This window comes from Callorhinus ursinus, unplaced genomic scaffold, assembly GCF_003265705.2.
Source record: "Callorhinus ursinus isolate GAN/ISIS: 27379988/994484 unplaced genomic scaffold, GSC_fseal_2.0 scaffold4, whole genome shotgun sequence".
Classification (NCBI taxonomy): domain Eukaryota; kingdom Metazoa; phylum Chordata; class Mammalia; order Carnivora; family Otariidae; genus Callorhinus; species Callorhinus ursinus.
The window spans coordinates 48,908,004-48,923,941 of NW_027397066.1; the positions used below are offsets into that span (position 1 = coordinate 48,908,004).

A 15,938-nucleotide genomic window follows, 5' to 3' on the forward strand; every position below is an offset into this window, starting at 1 on the left:
TTTCACTGGGCCACCCCCCAGGCGCCCCTCAAGCTTTTTTTCTATAATTATTTAATAATAAAGATTCATAGAAAGAAGATAGACAGCCTTTTGTTTTTCTAACTCTCAGATTAGCCTGGGTTTAAAAACATTTAGATTTGATTAATGTAAAATAATATGTACACCTCATAAGAGTTCTTCAGTCATTTTTGACAGTTATATTCAACTGGGTAGCCACCCCCTAAAACAAAATTTAGAACATTCTCATCACTCCAGAAAGTTCCCTAAGTGTCCCTTTCCGGTCAATTTCCCATACTTCCCTTGTGCAACCATTTTCTAGAACTTGATTTGAAAGGGCAAAGGGATTCTGGCTTTTCAGCAGATGAAGCCCAAAGGCTACAACAACCATTGGCAATCTCTTACTATAAAGAAGACAAAATGAACTCATTCTTTTGGTCAAGTGAAGGAGGGAAAGGAAATCATATTTGTTTAACACTTATTCTGTGCTAACTACCACATATCCAGTATTGAATCCCTGTGTACAAAAATTCTGCGGTTTTCAAAACATCATTTTCTAGATGCAGAGACTAAGGTTCATAATGAAAAGGTAACATGCCCAATGTCAAATAATTAGTGGGCAAGGTGAGAATGAAAAACTAGAATTATGGAGTTAAAGATTATTTTTCTATAAGCTTGGAAATGTACTTTTTGAAAATTAATATAATAATGAAAAATGGTTACTTATGATAAGATTACCACATGATGATGACAGTATCTAAACTGTCTTGATCAGTTATTAATTGCCTAACACCATTCTGAGAAACTGTTTCCAACCTACATTCAAATTTATGAGGTAATATTGTCATTCATATTTCACAGATCAGGAAACTAGGGATTAGAGATTTTTTTTTTAAAGATTTTATTTATTTATTTGAGAGAGAGAGAATGAGAGAGAGAGCACATGAGAGGGGGGAGGGTCAGAGGGAGAAGCAGACTCTCTGCCCAGCAGGGAGCCCGATGTGGGACTCGATCCAGGGACTCCAGGATCATGACCTGAGCTGAAGGCAGTCACCTAGCCAACTGAGCCACCCAGGCGCCCCGGGATTAGAGATATTAAGTAACTTGCACAGATTCACATATCAAATGAATCTTGGAGCTGGAATTTAAACAGGGATTTTTAACTTTAAAGACTGTTCTTTTTAGGGGTGCCTGGATGACTCGGTTGAGCATCCCACTTTTGGTTTCAACTTGGCCATGATCTTCGGGGCGTGGGATCAGCCCTGCATCTGGCTCCATGCTTGGTATGAATTTTGAGATTTTTTTCCCCCTTCCTCCCCCTCCCCCTCTGCACCTCCCTCCGCTCATGCACACACTCTCTCATAAATAAATAAGTGCCCTCTTTAATACCCATCACCAGGCTAACCCATCCCCCCAACCCACTCCCCTCTAGAACCCTCAGTTTGTTTCTCAGAGTCCATAGTCTCTCATGGTTCGTCTCCCCCTCCGATTTCCATATGCAAACAATGAATCATGGAACACTACATCAAAAACTAATGATGTAATGTTTGGTGATTAACATAACATAATAATAAAAAACAATAAATAAGTGAAATCTTAACAAAAAAGACTTCTTTTTATAAAACTATTTTACTTGTTTAATGTTTTGATGTTACTGATTTTTATTTTGACTGAAAACTATTCTTGATGAGTTTACTCATTCTGTAACAAATTCATGAATTACAGATATCAATTAATGATATGGAATATGAAAGAATGCAAACAATACAGGTCTTTCCAAAAGTATGGAAACAATACAGATGAAGGATATATTTTGTATATAAACATAATATTTTTCAACAATTTAGAGTACAATTAAGGTATATAGCATATTTTACTGAAAAGTGAGTTCTGTAGTCCAGACACTGGATGATTATCAATTTAATTTTTTATCCCATTGGTTAGGTGTTTAGTACAAATTAATCACACCCTTCTGTTTCATTCCTGAATCAATTGGGAATTGAGATCAAACTGTGGCTTTTGGAATCACCAAAGCCAATTTAAAAAAATGGAGCTTCAATGAAAAAGCAAGGTTTCCAACCCCATCCTCCTCAGATAGTTTCACCTCCCTATTTGTGGAGAGCGAAGCTGGAGAATTTAGATCTCCCTGAAGAAAGCAAGCATAAGGCTTGTTCTAAAGAATTTGTAGTGGGAAGAGAAAGACACTTCTGGGCATGCAGGTCTGTGAAAAAAGGAAAAGGCCCAGAAAAAGGGAAAGGACCCTGGCATAAGAACGCTGCTCCTGTTGAGTAGGATTCACTGAAAACTAGCCTTGTACCAGTTTTGCCCTCTGTTGAGAGAGAAGGAACAGGACCTCCTCTCTGACGCTGCTCCTAAGTGTGAAGGGCTGTGGCACAGCAGGAGCCCTGGAAGGTGTCGTGAGTGGGAGGAGAGAGAAAGGGGCTCATCTATGTTCATTGCTGCTCATGGTTTTCATATACCTTGAGGTTTTGGTATGAGTGACCTTCAGGTGTTTGCATATTTATATTCTAGAGTTTTTAAGACTTCATGGGGGACGCTTACTATGCTTAACCCGTTCATTCACTTAAGACTGCAGCTAGTGTGTTGATTCAGCCTGGCACCATAACTGCATTTGAGATTCACAATAGAATAAAAACCGTTAGTGAAGGCATCAGTCAGCAATAAAAATAAAGTCTGCAAAACTTGTACTTTAATTAAAAATGGAGGCTGTTTAAAATGAGAGATTAATGGAGTCATAAAGTAGAAAAATTAAAATGCATATGTAAAACCAAATGGCATAATAGTTCTGAAGATTTGCCTTGTCTTAAAAGGGTCTCTGAAACCTTCCTCTCATCATTAAATTACAATTCTGAAGGTCATGAAGCCAAGGAAGGAGGAATTTTCACAATCAACATTACTGAGTTGTTGATAAGAGTATTAGTTTACTGTCTTATTTAAAAAGATACTGTAATGGAAAAGAATATTATTTTAACTTTCTATTTTATGTTTCTTTTCTTTATAATAAAGTAAAATATTCATTTATACTTTTGCTGCATATGTCAACAAAAGAATACTCCTTTAAATTATGTGGCTCCAAAGTAAATTTTAAGAGATCAGAATTTATTTTGAGTCATGAAAATGTAAAGTTTTAAACGTTGCTTATTTCTAATTGATTTTTCAGAGGGGAGAAAATGTGGAGGAAGAGAGGAACTCATATCTGTCAATTACTTTTCTGGAAACCTATTGAATTTCAGTAAATTCAGAGACTGTTTGGTCTACCATGTGGTTCAGTATCTCAGGTCACATCTCAAACACTAATTTGTCTCTGCCACAGTTTTATACTGGGGACTTGAGTCAGATCATTTAAGTCTCCCACCTTTTTTTGCATCTACAGATTAAAATGCAGAGGAATCACTACTGGGGAATGTTACTAGCATCCTATGTACTTATTGTCTATATGTGAAAATTAGCAAGACACTTACTTCCACCATAATACTTCCATATTGCTGTGTAGCAATGATCATTTATCATACTAAAAATTCTCGTTCTTATGTGCACAACTTTCTTAATAAATCATGTATACATAGCAGTGTCTTTAGATAAGAATAACAACCTCATGCTTTAAAGAGGTTCGAAGGAAAGGGAAGGTAGATTGCTGGTAATTACATTAGTTCAGAGTATGGCTTTTTAGGTATATTTGCCAATGGGCCTACAATACATGGACATTCTCCACAGAAACTTCACTACCACAATCTTCCACCCTCCAAAATGAAAGATATGATTTGGTTGTCCCATAAATCATCTTTCCAAGAAAGCAAGCTGTTCTTGCAATATGATGGCAGATGGAGCAGCTTTTTACCAGTGGGGGGTTTTGTTCTTTGCTGCCAAGGATATTGAGGAAAGAAGGAATTATGCTAATTTATCTGTTTTTCTCCTTTGCAAGCAACTTTACATATATCAAGAACTCATTTTAGGATTTGAGTTATTATTTTTTGGCACTTGGCACAAATTGTCTGCTGAATGTATATATACTGTTTAACCTTTAAACATTAGATATGAATGCCATATACTGTTAAAGGGTCTTCTGCTTGTCAGATTTCAAAAAGTCATGGGAAGGTTAAGGTCTAGAAAACATTCAAGGTAGTCTCACTGCCCAGTTTCTAAGATCATGTGCAGATTATGAGAGCTCTTAGAAAAGTAGAGACTTTCTTTCTCCTGGATGAAACCTAGTAAATATAAATGTATAAAATGGACCAACTCTTATTCTGATTAAGCATTCAAAGATTATTTATTAAATGACCAGATTTATGGAACAGTAGAGTGCTTAAGCTCTTGGTAAACTATACCTATAGTGTTGGCTTCTGATATATGTACAAATAGTTTTGCTGTCTCTCCTGACTTTAAACAATGGCTACTTAAATGAAGAATCTGCTTTCCCTCTGTGAAGAATACCAATTTTCCATTCTTTGCCAAGGGCATGGGTTATTCTAGGGTGTAGTCAAGTGATCAATCTGTCAGGGCATATAATTATATCCTCCACTTTGGTGCCTTCAAAGAGAGTATCTTGTGAGAATTATTAGTTTTCTCAAGCACTCACACAGGTATTGAAATTACGAGATCAAATCCAAAATCCTTTGAGCCTTTTTGGGAATAAAGATAGCATGTGAAAATGATGAGCATCCTTATTACAATTACTACTTTCTAAGAAATGCTTTTTCCATGCCTTCTAAGATCAGCTTATATTTTTTTAGAGTTCCTTTGTTCCCTTTTCTTTCATCTGCTGCTTTTTACTTGTCCCACTTCTGGGGAAGATAATTGAATCACCTCAGGCTGAGTGCTTGTGGACCCTACAAATTTAATGCCTGTAAATAAATTATGCATGTTCTACAGGAGTTAGAAAGAGTGGAATGGGTATATTCTGGTCTAGGTTGTGACTTCAGATGAATAGTTAATATCTTAGATGTATTATTCTGGTAGAGAAAGGATAAAGGATATCTAGATCTTAAGCAAGGACATTCTACTTTGTGCCAAATTTCAACTTTACGTATGTCTTCTGCTTTCTGAGCTTCTTATTCTGACTGTTGAATGATGCTGACAAAACAAAAACCAGAAAACAACCTACTATTTCTAGGGTGTAATTCAGGATAATATAAGCTATATTGCAGTTACAAATAAAAGTTTTAAGACAATAAAGATTTATTTCTTGCTTGTATCCAGTGCATGTCAGGTGATTTTCTTAGGTACTCTCTAAATCATGATTAGTAGACCCAGGTTACTTCCATTTTATTATTATTCCTTCCAGAATATATGGCATTTGATGCTGTGGTAGTATGAAAAGAGCTAGAAGACCAGGGCTATAGTTTGAGGACCAGGTCTGCCCAGATTTTATAATGTGGGGAATAAGCTCTATTGTTTCTGCCCATAGTTAGTGCTCCTATCAACTCATTTAAAAAAAACCTACGCTTTTGCCCTCAGAGCAACTTTCAAATCATGTTATGTACACCTAGATACTTTAGGTGTCTTAGTGCTCATAAACCATTATTAAAAATTTAGAAAGAGAAGGACAAAGTTGAAAGAATGATGCTATCAGACTTCAAGATTTACCATAAAGCTATAGTAATTACGACAGTATGGTATTGGTGAAAGAAAATGGAACAGAAGTAGACTCTCACAAATATAATCAACTCATAGTCCACTGAAGAGCAAAGGCAACTTAGTGAAAAAAAAAAGAATCTTTTCAACAAATGGTATTCAACACCTGGATATCCACATGTAAAACAAATGAAGCTAGAAACACACCTTAAATCTTTCACAAAAATTCACTCAATAAATAAATGAAAGACATAATGTATATCTCAAAACTGTAAAACATCTAGAAGACAATATAGGATAAAGTTTAGGTGAACTTGAGTTTTGGTGAAGACTTTTTATACAACAGCTGAGACACAGTCTATGAAAGAAAACATTGATAAACTTCATTAAAATTAAAAATTTTTGCTCTGTTAAGAATGGAAAAGTCATAACTTGGAGAAAGACTGCAAAACATTTAATCTGATAAAAGACTGCTATTCAATGTATACAAAGAATTCTTAATGGGCACAAACAAAAACAATACAATCAAAAAGTGGGCAAAGGATCTGAACAGATAACTTACTAAGGAAGATATGCAGCTGGCAAAGAAGCATATGAAAATATGCACAGCATCATTGGTCATTAGAAAATGGTAAATTAGAACAACAATGAGGTACCACTACACACTTACTGGAATCGCTAAAATCCAAAACACCAACACCAGCCAGTGTTGGTGAGGATATAGAGCAACAGGAACTCTCATTCTTTGCTGATGAGAATGCATAATGATACAACCACTTTGGAAAACAGTGTGACAGTTTTTGTTTCTGTTTTTAAGATGTTTACTTTTTAAAAAGCTTTATTTATTTTTAATAATCTCTATACCCAGCCTGGGCCTTGAACTCATGACCCTGAGATAAAGAATTGGATGCTTTTCCAACTAAGCCAGCCAGGTGCTCCAGTATGGCAGGTTTTTTTTTTTTTTTTTTTTAATACTCTTACATATGATTTAGCAGTCATGTTCTTTGGTGTTTATCCAAATGTTGAAAACATGTGTCTACACAAAAAACTGCACATGAAGGTTTATATAAGCTTCATTCCTCATTGCCAAATCTTGGAAGATGTCCTTCAATAGGTGCATGGATGAACAAACTGTGGTATATCCAGACAATGGTATATTATTCACAGATATCAGCGCATTGAAAGATGGGGAGGACTCTTACACGCATATTTCTTGGTGAAGAAGCTAGTCTGATTCCATACTCTATAATTTCAACATGTGATTTTTTTTTCTTTTTTTTTTGTGGTTGACATCTTTATTGACTTGGAGGTGGGGGGCAGGTGTTCAGGAGCTGTTGGTGGGGCAGTAGCTTCCTCTTCACCATCATAGGCTTCTAGCTGCTCAGGATGGTGCTGGCTTTGTGAATGGCAGCCATGTGCAGATCTGGGTGGTATTTGTTCTTGTGAATCATGTGTCTGATTCTGCGAAGGGTAGCCCAGGTGTTCTTACTGATGGTAGTCCACTCATGAGGTGGCCGGTTTCCGCTGGCCGGATGTCTGCTTCGTGACTACCTCTACACCTTTGCTTTCTGGCCACTGGCTCCACGCCCACAGGCTTGGAGCAAATCAGCCCATTGTAGGGAAGGAATTGTGAGCCTTCAGGTTCTGGGGTTCGGTGCTGTATGTCTGCTTGTTCCTCTTGATCAGGAAGCTGGAGTAGTTGTGCAAGACCATCCATTGCAGGTGGGTGGTGATGGCAGCAACTCCTCTCACTAAGGTGGCTGGAGACAGAAAGAGTCCAACTATGCAATATTTTTGGAATGGGAAAACTTGAGATATAGTAAAAAGATCAGTGGTTGCCAGGGGCTCATGAGAATGGGAGAAGGATGGACAGTTGGAACACAGATTTTAGAGCAGTGAAACTATCCTGTAGTACACTATAATATTGATGTATGTTCCCATAAATTTGTTAAAACCCATAGAATGCACAATACACAGAATGAACCCTAATGTGAATAATGGCCTTTAGTTAATAATTAATATTTGCTCATTAACTCTAACAAATATATCACACTAATACAAGATGTACTAATAAGGGAAACTGCCTGTTTAGGGGGATAGAGTGAGGTAGTTTATAAGGGAACTCTATACTTTCTGCTTAATTTTTTTTGAAACTTCTCTAAAAATAAAGTGGACATAATTTAAATACATCAGTTATTTCTCCTTACCGTAATAGATGAACTTGTTTTTTTCTTTATCGAGCAGGAACCCACCTAACACGTTTCTGAGCGTGTCCATCTTTTGCCATGTAGTAATCTCTAGGGCACTTTACCTTTCCCGCTGGCTGAAGGTGAGCACTTTCCCATTCTGTTAGCTTCTTGGAAACTATTAATTTTGCAGAAGATTCCAGTCAGTTTATTGAAGCCCAGTGGTTCACAACTGGGGGGTAGTTTTGCTTTCTTGGAGACATTTGACAATGTCTGGAAACATTTCTTGGTTGTTACCATTGAGGTGGGGGTGGCAATGTGTACTATTGGAACCTAGTGTGAAGAGGTCAGGGATGATTCTAAACATTCTGTAATGCCCAGGACAGCCTCCCATGGCCAAGAAATACCCATTCCCAAATGTCAGTAGTACGATGGTTAAATTCTGCTTAGCCTCCGTTTTTCACGCTTTGTTGGAAATGCAATGTATTATCTAATCATCTTCATCACTCATTAATTCAGTCATTGGATACTTATGAGGTAACTATTGCAATAAGAACTTGTAATTTATGTTTTTAAGTGCAAACACATACATGGGAGCTTGATACAACCTGGGATATCAAGAAAGTCTACCTAAGGAAGGGATCTTTAAGCTGAGATTTGAAGGGTAAGGTATAGTGAAAGTTTTAAGAGAGGCCTGGGGGGAGGGTGTGGACAGGGAAAAGTGTGCAAAGCAGAGCTAATACTTTCTGAGACTGATAAGAATCAGGTCTGCCTTCTCCAGAGGAGGAAATGCTCAGTTCTTACCTAAGATAAGGTTTATAAGGGAACTCTATACTTTCTGCTTAATTTTTTTTGTAACCCTGAAACTTCTCTAAAAATTGGACATAATTTAAATACATCAGTTATTTCTCCTTACTGTAATAGATGAAATTGTTTTTTTCTTTATTGAGCAGGAACCCACCTAACACATTTCTGAGTGTGTCTGCCTTTTGCCATGTAGTAATCTCTGGGGCACTTTAGGTGCCTTGTCCCACACCCTTACTTCTGATTTGATATCTGGTCCACGGTTGACTATGGACAGTGTTTGATTCTCTACCTCAGTTCCAAGACACAATTAATAACTGCTTTATAGGTCACCCCAAACTACCCATAGGAATTGAGTAAAAGGTCTGATATACAACTGAAACTAGACACAAATTCCCCTGTGGGGAGCCTCAGGAAATTAGGCAAGGGCTCTGTATAAAGCTTTCTTCCATGGCATTAGGGACTAAGTGTCTAAAGACAGTGTTTAAAGTGTAGTTCCATCATGATAAATACCAAGTAATGTGTATAATTGTTGAATCACTATATTGCAAGCCTGAAACTAATATAATACTGTATGTTAACTATACTGAAATTAAAATAAAAGAGATAAATAAATAAAAAGTAATTAATATAAGCCTAAAAAAAAAAGTGTAGTTCAAGTAATCCTGAAGGAGGGACTGCAGAGGCAAGGAGCCAGGATGGGCTTGCTTTTAAGTCTTTTCTACATAAATTTAATAGGATTCTTCCTCTTACCAGCAACTTCTGGAAATCATGAAAGAAGACTAGGGACCAAGAGATACAACAGGAGTCAGACTTGATTGGCTCTTATGGGGTTTTGACTGATGTTTTCTAAAATGCCATAAAACCATTTTCAGATTGCTCTCAGTCTTAGTAACAAATTCTCAGGATGACACCACTTCTTAGTAAGTTAAATGTGAAATGAACTTCTAGAATAAGTTTGTCTAATTCTCCCCATTTCCCAGATATCATGTGTAAAAATACAGTTCTGAATTCTCATGCTTTAAGTCTTTCATTTGTAGATATTTATTGAGACTTTCTACTGTGTCCCAGAACTGAGGCACTGGGACACAGCAGTAAACGGAAATTTATCCCTTCTCTCATGAAATTTAATTCTATTTGGGTGGGGGGGATAGACTATGGAAAAAATTATAAATAAGTTATTGAATAGAACAATTTCAGATAGTGCTAAATACAATTAAAATACAATGTAAAGTACAAGGTGAAGAAATGTAGAATGATCTGGGAATGCTCACCTAGGCTCCATTAAGGAGTAAGATTTGAGATGAGACCCAAATGATAACAAAGAGGAAGCCTCTTGAGGAGCTGGGGTAATAGCAAATGCAAGAGCCTTGAAACAAACTTGGCTTATTTCAAAGGCAGAAAAGGCCAATTGGGTTGGCATTTAGTATGGCAGACCAAGTGGGATAAAATATAAAGTTAGAAAGATATGCTAGGTCTGAATTATGTAGGATCCTAAAATGCCACAGTAAGAAATTTAGATTTTCTTCTACTTGTAAATCAGTTTAGACAGTTACAAGAAGAAAGAATGATAGATCTCATTTACCTTGTAAAAGATCATTCTGGTTACTAGATGGGTAATGAACTGGGCGTGAGTTGGGGCTAAGAGTAAAAGGCAGGAGATCAGTTACAATGCTTTTGCAGTTTTTCAGGTGAAAGATAATGGTAATTTTCTAGAATTATAGTAGTGAACTATTAAAAAAAACTGGTTTTCAGGTGAAAGATAATGGTAAATTTCTAGAATTATAGTAGTAAACTATAAAAAAAAAACTGGTTTGATTCAGGAAATGATTTGGAATTGTCCCATTCAGTTCTATGTCATTTTCATGTTTTTAGGACTTTTTACCTTGGGATTTTTAAATATTTGAGTACATTTTTTTGTGAACATACCAAGTGTCTGATATATAATGTGGCGCACCCCTCCCTCCCCCATCCCTTTCCCTTCCCTTCTTTTGAACTATGGAAAGGCAAGTAGACAATTTCAGGCCATTCTCCTAATGCCTCTTACTCAAGATGAATTTTGTTAAAGATAAATAGTAAATTCCTGATAATACAAAAATTTAACAGTGTAAATTGATTTGTTTTTAAGTTTTTTCTTAAGGCATTAAACTTTTAAACTTCCACTCAGACTTAACTTTTGGGGGTATTTTATTACCTGGAAAGGTATAAAAGTAAACCCTTGAAACTCATAGAAATGAAAGCTCTGTTGATTTCTAAATTCCCTTACAGCTCTGAAAACTGTGGTCACTTTTTGGTGTTGTGATTGTTTTGTTATCAACCGTGAGGCTGGAACTGCAATGTATGTTTTTTAAGCACGTTAGTATATTTCTTAGAGCTAAATCGGGGAGAGGATCTGGTAGACTACTATCTAAGCTGCTGGTACTGCTAAAGAAGTAGCAATTATTTTAACTTTTCAAAATATATGGCAGATTTGTGGTGGAACCATTTGCAAGTACCTTAGTAGATTGAAGGCACTTTTGACCCAAAGATTAATAGGAACCTCACAAAGGCTTTTGCCGTGTCATTATTCAAAGAGTGGTTAGAGTACATTTATTATGTACTGCCAGGATCCTTACGGGGTTTATAGGAGGGCTGGAAATGAATCTCTCTACATCAAAAGCTATTAACTTGTTTTTTTTGCTTCTTGCATAAGGGAGACATTAGTAGGCTTTTCTTTATGCACTGGGCTTGGTACTTTTTTGAAGGGCACAGTAAGTATGAATTGTGAAATGTGAATACAGATTAGTGGAGAGCAAAGTAGCTTGTTTCCCAGTTATATCCTTTGATTGGAGGAAGAAAAGGCAAAGTGAAGATTGCAGCTTCTCTTCTTATAGATGGAATATCCAGGGACTGTATCAGCCTTCCAGCCTGTCACACTAACAGTTTTAATAGCAAAATATCTTCTGAAAATCTTTTTTACTCTTCTCCACCCTGATGTAAAAACTCAGAGCTATTATTTTTGTGCATTATAAGAAGAAAATAAATAGGGTATTATTGAAAATAAATGATTTTTTTTCAAATTCAATCTACTTAACTTTGGAAGAGGACTGTTACCAGCAGCACTAGACAAAGAGACTCAAGATAGAGATTTTAACTCTGGTTTTGCTAATGGACCAAACTTACCATTTCAGAACTCTCAATTACCTGGCAGCCAAAGGGCCATAGTATTTGCCTTGCTGTTAGGTCAAGATTGTTTAGAGGATCAAATGAGGTAATGCTTGGGAAAGTTTGTGACTCATGAAGTAGTGTCACATCATTATGGTTCTCATGATTTGAGTCATCATTCCTTTTCAGAAGCATTCACTACACACACACTGCTGCAGTCTTGTCACTGTTCTGCAGAGTTAGCTCATGCTAGTTCACAGAATGACAAAGCCGCTCTGAATAGTCTTCAGATAAGTGTCACCAGGGGCCCTCATCAGGATAATAGCTTTGCACCACCGAATACACTACATCTACAATTGTAGTGCACACCACACTTTAGCCCAGTTACAACAGCTCTAAGATTATGCAAATAAGAAAACTCCTTCCGTTAAATTTTCTGTGTTTTTTCCTTGGCAAATTTAATATCCAGAGAATAAAAATATTTTAAATAGGATTATTATGTCGACAGTCACAAGGCTAGTGAAATCTCATATTTATTTAGCGATTATTAGTTATCAGATATTTGGCAAGTTCTATAAATTAATTCTCTAATTTGATTCTTATAGCAATCTTTTTTTTTTTTTTAAGATTTTATTTATTTATTTGCCAGAGAGAGAGAGAGCACAAGCAGAGGGAGCAGCAGGCTGAGGGAGAGGGAGAAGCAGGCTCCCCGCTGAGCAGGGAGCCCGAGGCGGGGCTCGATCCCAGGACCCTGGTATCATGACCTGAGCCAAAGGCAGACGCTTAACTGATTGAACCACCCAGGCATCCCTCTTATATAGCAGTCTTGCATATTATGACCATTTTAGTTAAAAGAAAATAGAAACTTGGAGATATTAAATAACTTGTCCAGATGACAATGGGTAACTGGTGTAATGAAGAACCAGGCTGCCTGGTTTTGAAACAAACCCTGAATTACTAACTTATACTTTCTTTCCAGGGTTATTTTTTGGTGAAAAATGTAAACAAAATTTTAGATTGAAATGTGGCATTTTTGGAAGCTCAAAAAACACCAGTCAAGGAAAACACAATCTTTCACTTTTGTTTCATTATTGGGAAAGAAAATTTTGGTCCTCTCTACAACCACTTGGAAAAAAAAATCACTGAATAATTTGACAAAAATCTGCATATCAATAGTACTTTCTGTCCTATATGTCCAAGATATTAAAGTTTTCCTTTGTCTTATTCTGTTCAGAATCTTGGGTATATTTACATGTTTATACTTAGAGAGCTAAGAAAAGGATGAGAATGTCTGACTAATTCTTGAAAATTGACTTTATTGTATTGTGTTGGTTTAGAAATTCTTCCCCCTTTTCTCATCATGTTGCAGTTGATGAGCAGTTCTGAATATGCAAAGTCTGTAACATTTAGAATCAAAGGATGCAGATTCAATCCCACTTCACTATTTGTGAGACTCATATATTGAGAACTAGTGTACCCCACTGAGTTCAAAATGGTCATACATAAAATGGAAGTAACTATTAAAAATTTTTTTGTAATGTGCTTAAAAGTGCTTTGTAAACTATCAAATGCTATATAAATAATTAAATATCATTAAGCGATATCATTAAGTGATAAACTACGGATCCTGAGCAGTTGTATAGTGTAAGGGTCTCATGTCTGTATAACTTTCTTAAATTTTAAATATAAAAGTACTAAAATATGTGCATCTGCTTTGGAGAATTGTACTCCTTGACTATACACTGAATTTGGTACTCCCTCTTCAGCTCATGTGTTGAAGCCTTAATCTCAATATGACTGCATTTGGAGATAGGATCTGTGAAGAAGAAATAAAGGTTAATGAGGTCGTAAGTGTGGGGCCCTAATCCAGTAGGACAAATGCCCTCATAAGAAGTGAGACAGACACCAGAGTTCTCTTCTCCATGTGAGGATACAGTGAGAAGGCAGCTGTTTGCAAGCCAGTGACTAAATTGACCAGGACCTTGATCTTTGATTTCCCAGCCTCTGGAACTGTGAGAAATACATTTCTGTTAAAGTCACTCAGTGTGGTATTTTATTATGGCAGCCCAAGACACATTTTTCAAGATAATAATATAGCTAAGGATAGTAGTAACAGATAGAACTGGTAGTAAGTTACTAGTAATAAGTTATATACACACACACACACATTGAGAAAGGGAGATTGATATTAAGGAATGGGCTCAAGCTGGAGAGTCAGGTAAGAGTTGATGCTGCAGTCTTGAGTCTGAAGGCTGGTTACTCAGGTAGAATTTCTGTGTTGCAGCCTGGAGGTAAAATTCTTTATTCCTTGTGAAACCTTGGTCTTTGTTCTAAAGGCCTTCAATTTATTGGATGAGGCCCACCCATATTATGAAGGGTAATCCACTTTAATAAAGTCAACATACTGTAAATGTTAATCACATCTTAAAAACAAAACAAAACAAAACACCTTTAGAGCAACATTTAGAATAGTGTTTGGCCAAGCAGTTGGTCATTATAGTCTACCAAGATAACATAAAATTAACCATTACGCTGTTGTAACAAATTACTACAAATTTAGTGGCTTAAAATAACACATACTTATTACTTTATAGTCTGGAGATCAGACGTCTGAAATGGTTCTCACTGGCCTAAAGCCAAGATGTTGGCAGGACTAAGCTCCTTTTGGAGGTTCTAGGAAAAAATTCATTTCCTGTCTTTTTCAGTTTCCAGAGTCCGTCTGCATTCCTTGGCTCATGGTTTCATCCCTCTGTCTTCAAAGCTAAGTTCTTCTTTTATCTCCCCCCATCTTCCTTTTATAAGGTTTCTTGTGATTACACTGGTCCACTTAGATCATTCTGCTAATCTCTTCATGTGAAGATCTGCAGATTAGCATCCTTAAATCCATTTGCAACCTTAATTTCCCTTCGCCATGTAACATAAGATATTCACAAGTTCTGGGGTTTAGGATGTGGACATCTTGGGGGGGGGGGGGGGTTATGTGGGGTGGGGCGCGGATTCTTCTGCCTACCTCATTAACTGATCTAACTGATCTTTGTGGTCAAAGAAGCATATGGTAATAGTTGTGAAGAGACCTTTAAGTGAAACCACCTGCAGCCCAGCTCTTCCTCCTATTAAGCGAGCTCCTCTCATAGGTGACTTCATTTTGCCCCAGGTTCTCATCTGTAAATTGAACTAATAGTTTTTTTAGAAGATTGAGTTGATACTTGTAAAGCACCTAGAAGAGTGATTAGCACGTGTCAAGAAATCTACTCATTTGTCTCTTTTTGATTATAGGCTTCAATTGTTGTTTAAGAGAATTAAAAGTAATGTAAATCGGTTAGGGGGATGGAGATAGATATCATAACAATCAGTTTGTTCCACAACTTTTTTTTAAGGTTTTGTGCAACCCAGGATTACTCACTTTGTTTATTCTACGTTATCTTGCAACTAGAAACACTGTGACATGTTCTGTATGTACACATGTACCTACTAAATAAAAGATACTTCATGCATGGAAATGGGAATAGATAAAGCATTATCAGAAAGGTTAATGAGTATATTAAAATAAGAGTGTTTGAAGGAGGAGTTGATTGTGCCCTGACTTTCTCCTGATTTGAAGGAGGGGGTGGTGAGTTTTAGAAAAAGGCATAGTAAGGTAGGCTTATTATTTTTAAGACTATATAGCCCTATAATTAAACATTAAATCGTCTCAGTAGAGAATCAGAAGCAAAACCAGATTAGATTGTAAAATCAACTTCAGACATAGATTTGTGTTTGTAATTTTTATTGTTGGAAATGAGAAGTAATCTGCCAAATTATTCACCTAATCAGGACCTGGCAGTTCAACAGGCAAATATGGAAGCAGCACTGATCATATATCTTCTTTATATTGAATTTGAAAATACTTGTAAAACACTTTGGCATGTATTTTTTAGATTTAAGATTTTTGACAGCAATGGCTGCATATTAAACATCTTTGCAGTTTTCTGTCTTAGCTCTCACAATTCCTGTCTGTGACAAATACTGTGAATTTAGTACTTTCGTTGGCATAGTTAGGGAGAAGCTAAATTTTTTTTTAAGATTTTATTTATTTATTTGAGAGAGGGAATCAGATAGAGAGAGCATGAGAGGGGGGAGGGTCAGAGGGAGAAGCAGACTCCCTGATGAGCAGGGAGCCCGATCTGGGACTCGATCCCGGAACTCCAGGATCATGACCTGAGCTGAAGGCAGTCG

The 15,938-nt window shown here is 36.6% G+C and overlaps 1 protein-coding gene and 1 pseudogene across 5 annotated transcripts in view; one reads left to right on the forward strand and one right to left on the reverse strand.

Annotated features, from left to right (window-relative positions):
• The window catches only part of ADGRL3 (adhesion G protein-coupled receptor L3), a 790,703-nt gene that overhangs the window by 105,483 nt on the left and 669,282 nt on the right, over positions 1–15,938 (forward strand). The gene's annotated exons all lie outside the window — the stretch shown is intronic.
• Positions 6,885–8,075, reverse strand: LOC112835486 (large ribosomal subunit protein eL28-like; annotated as a pseudogene).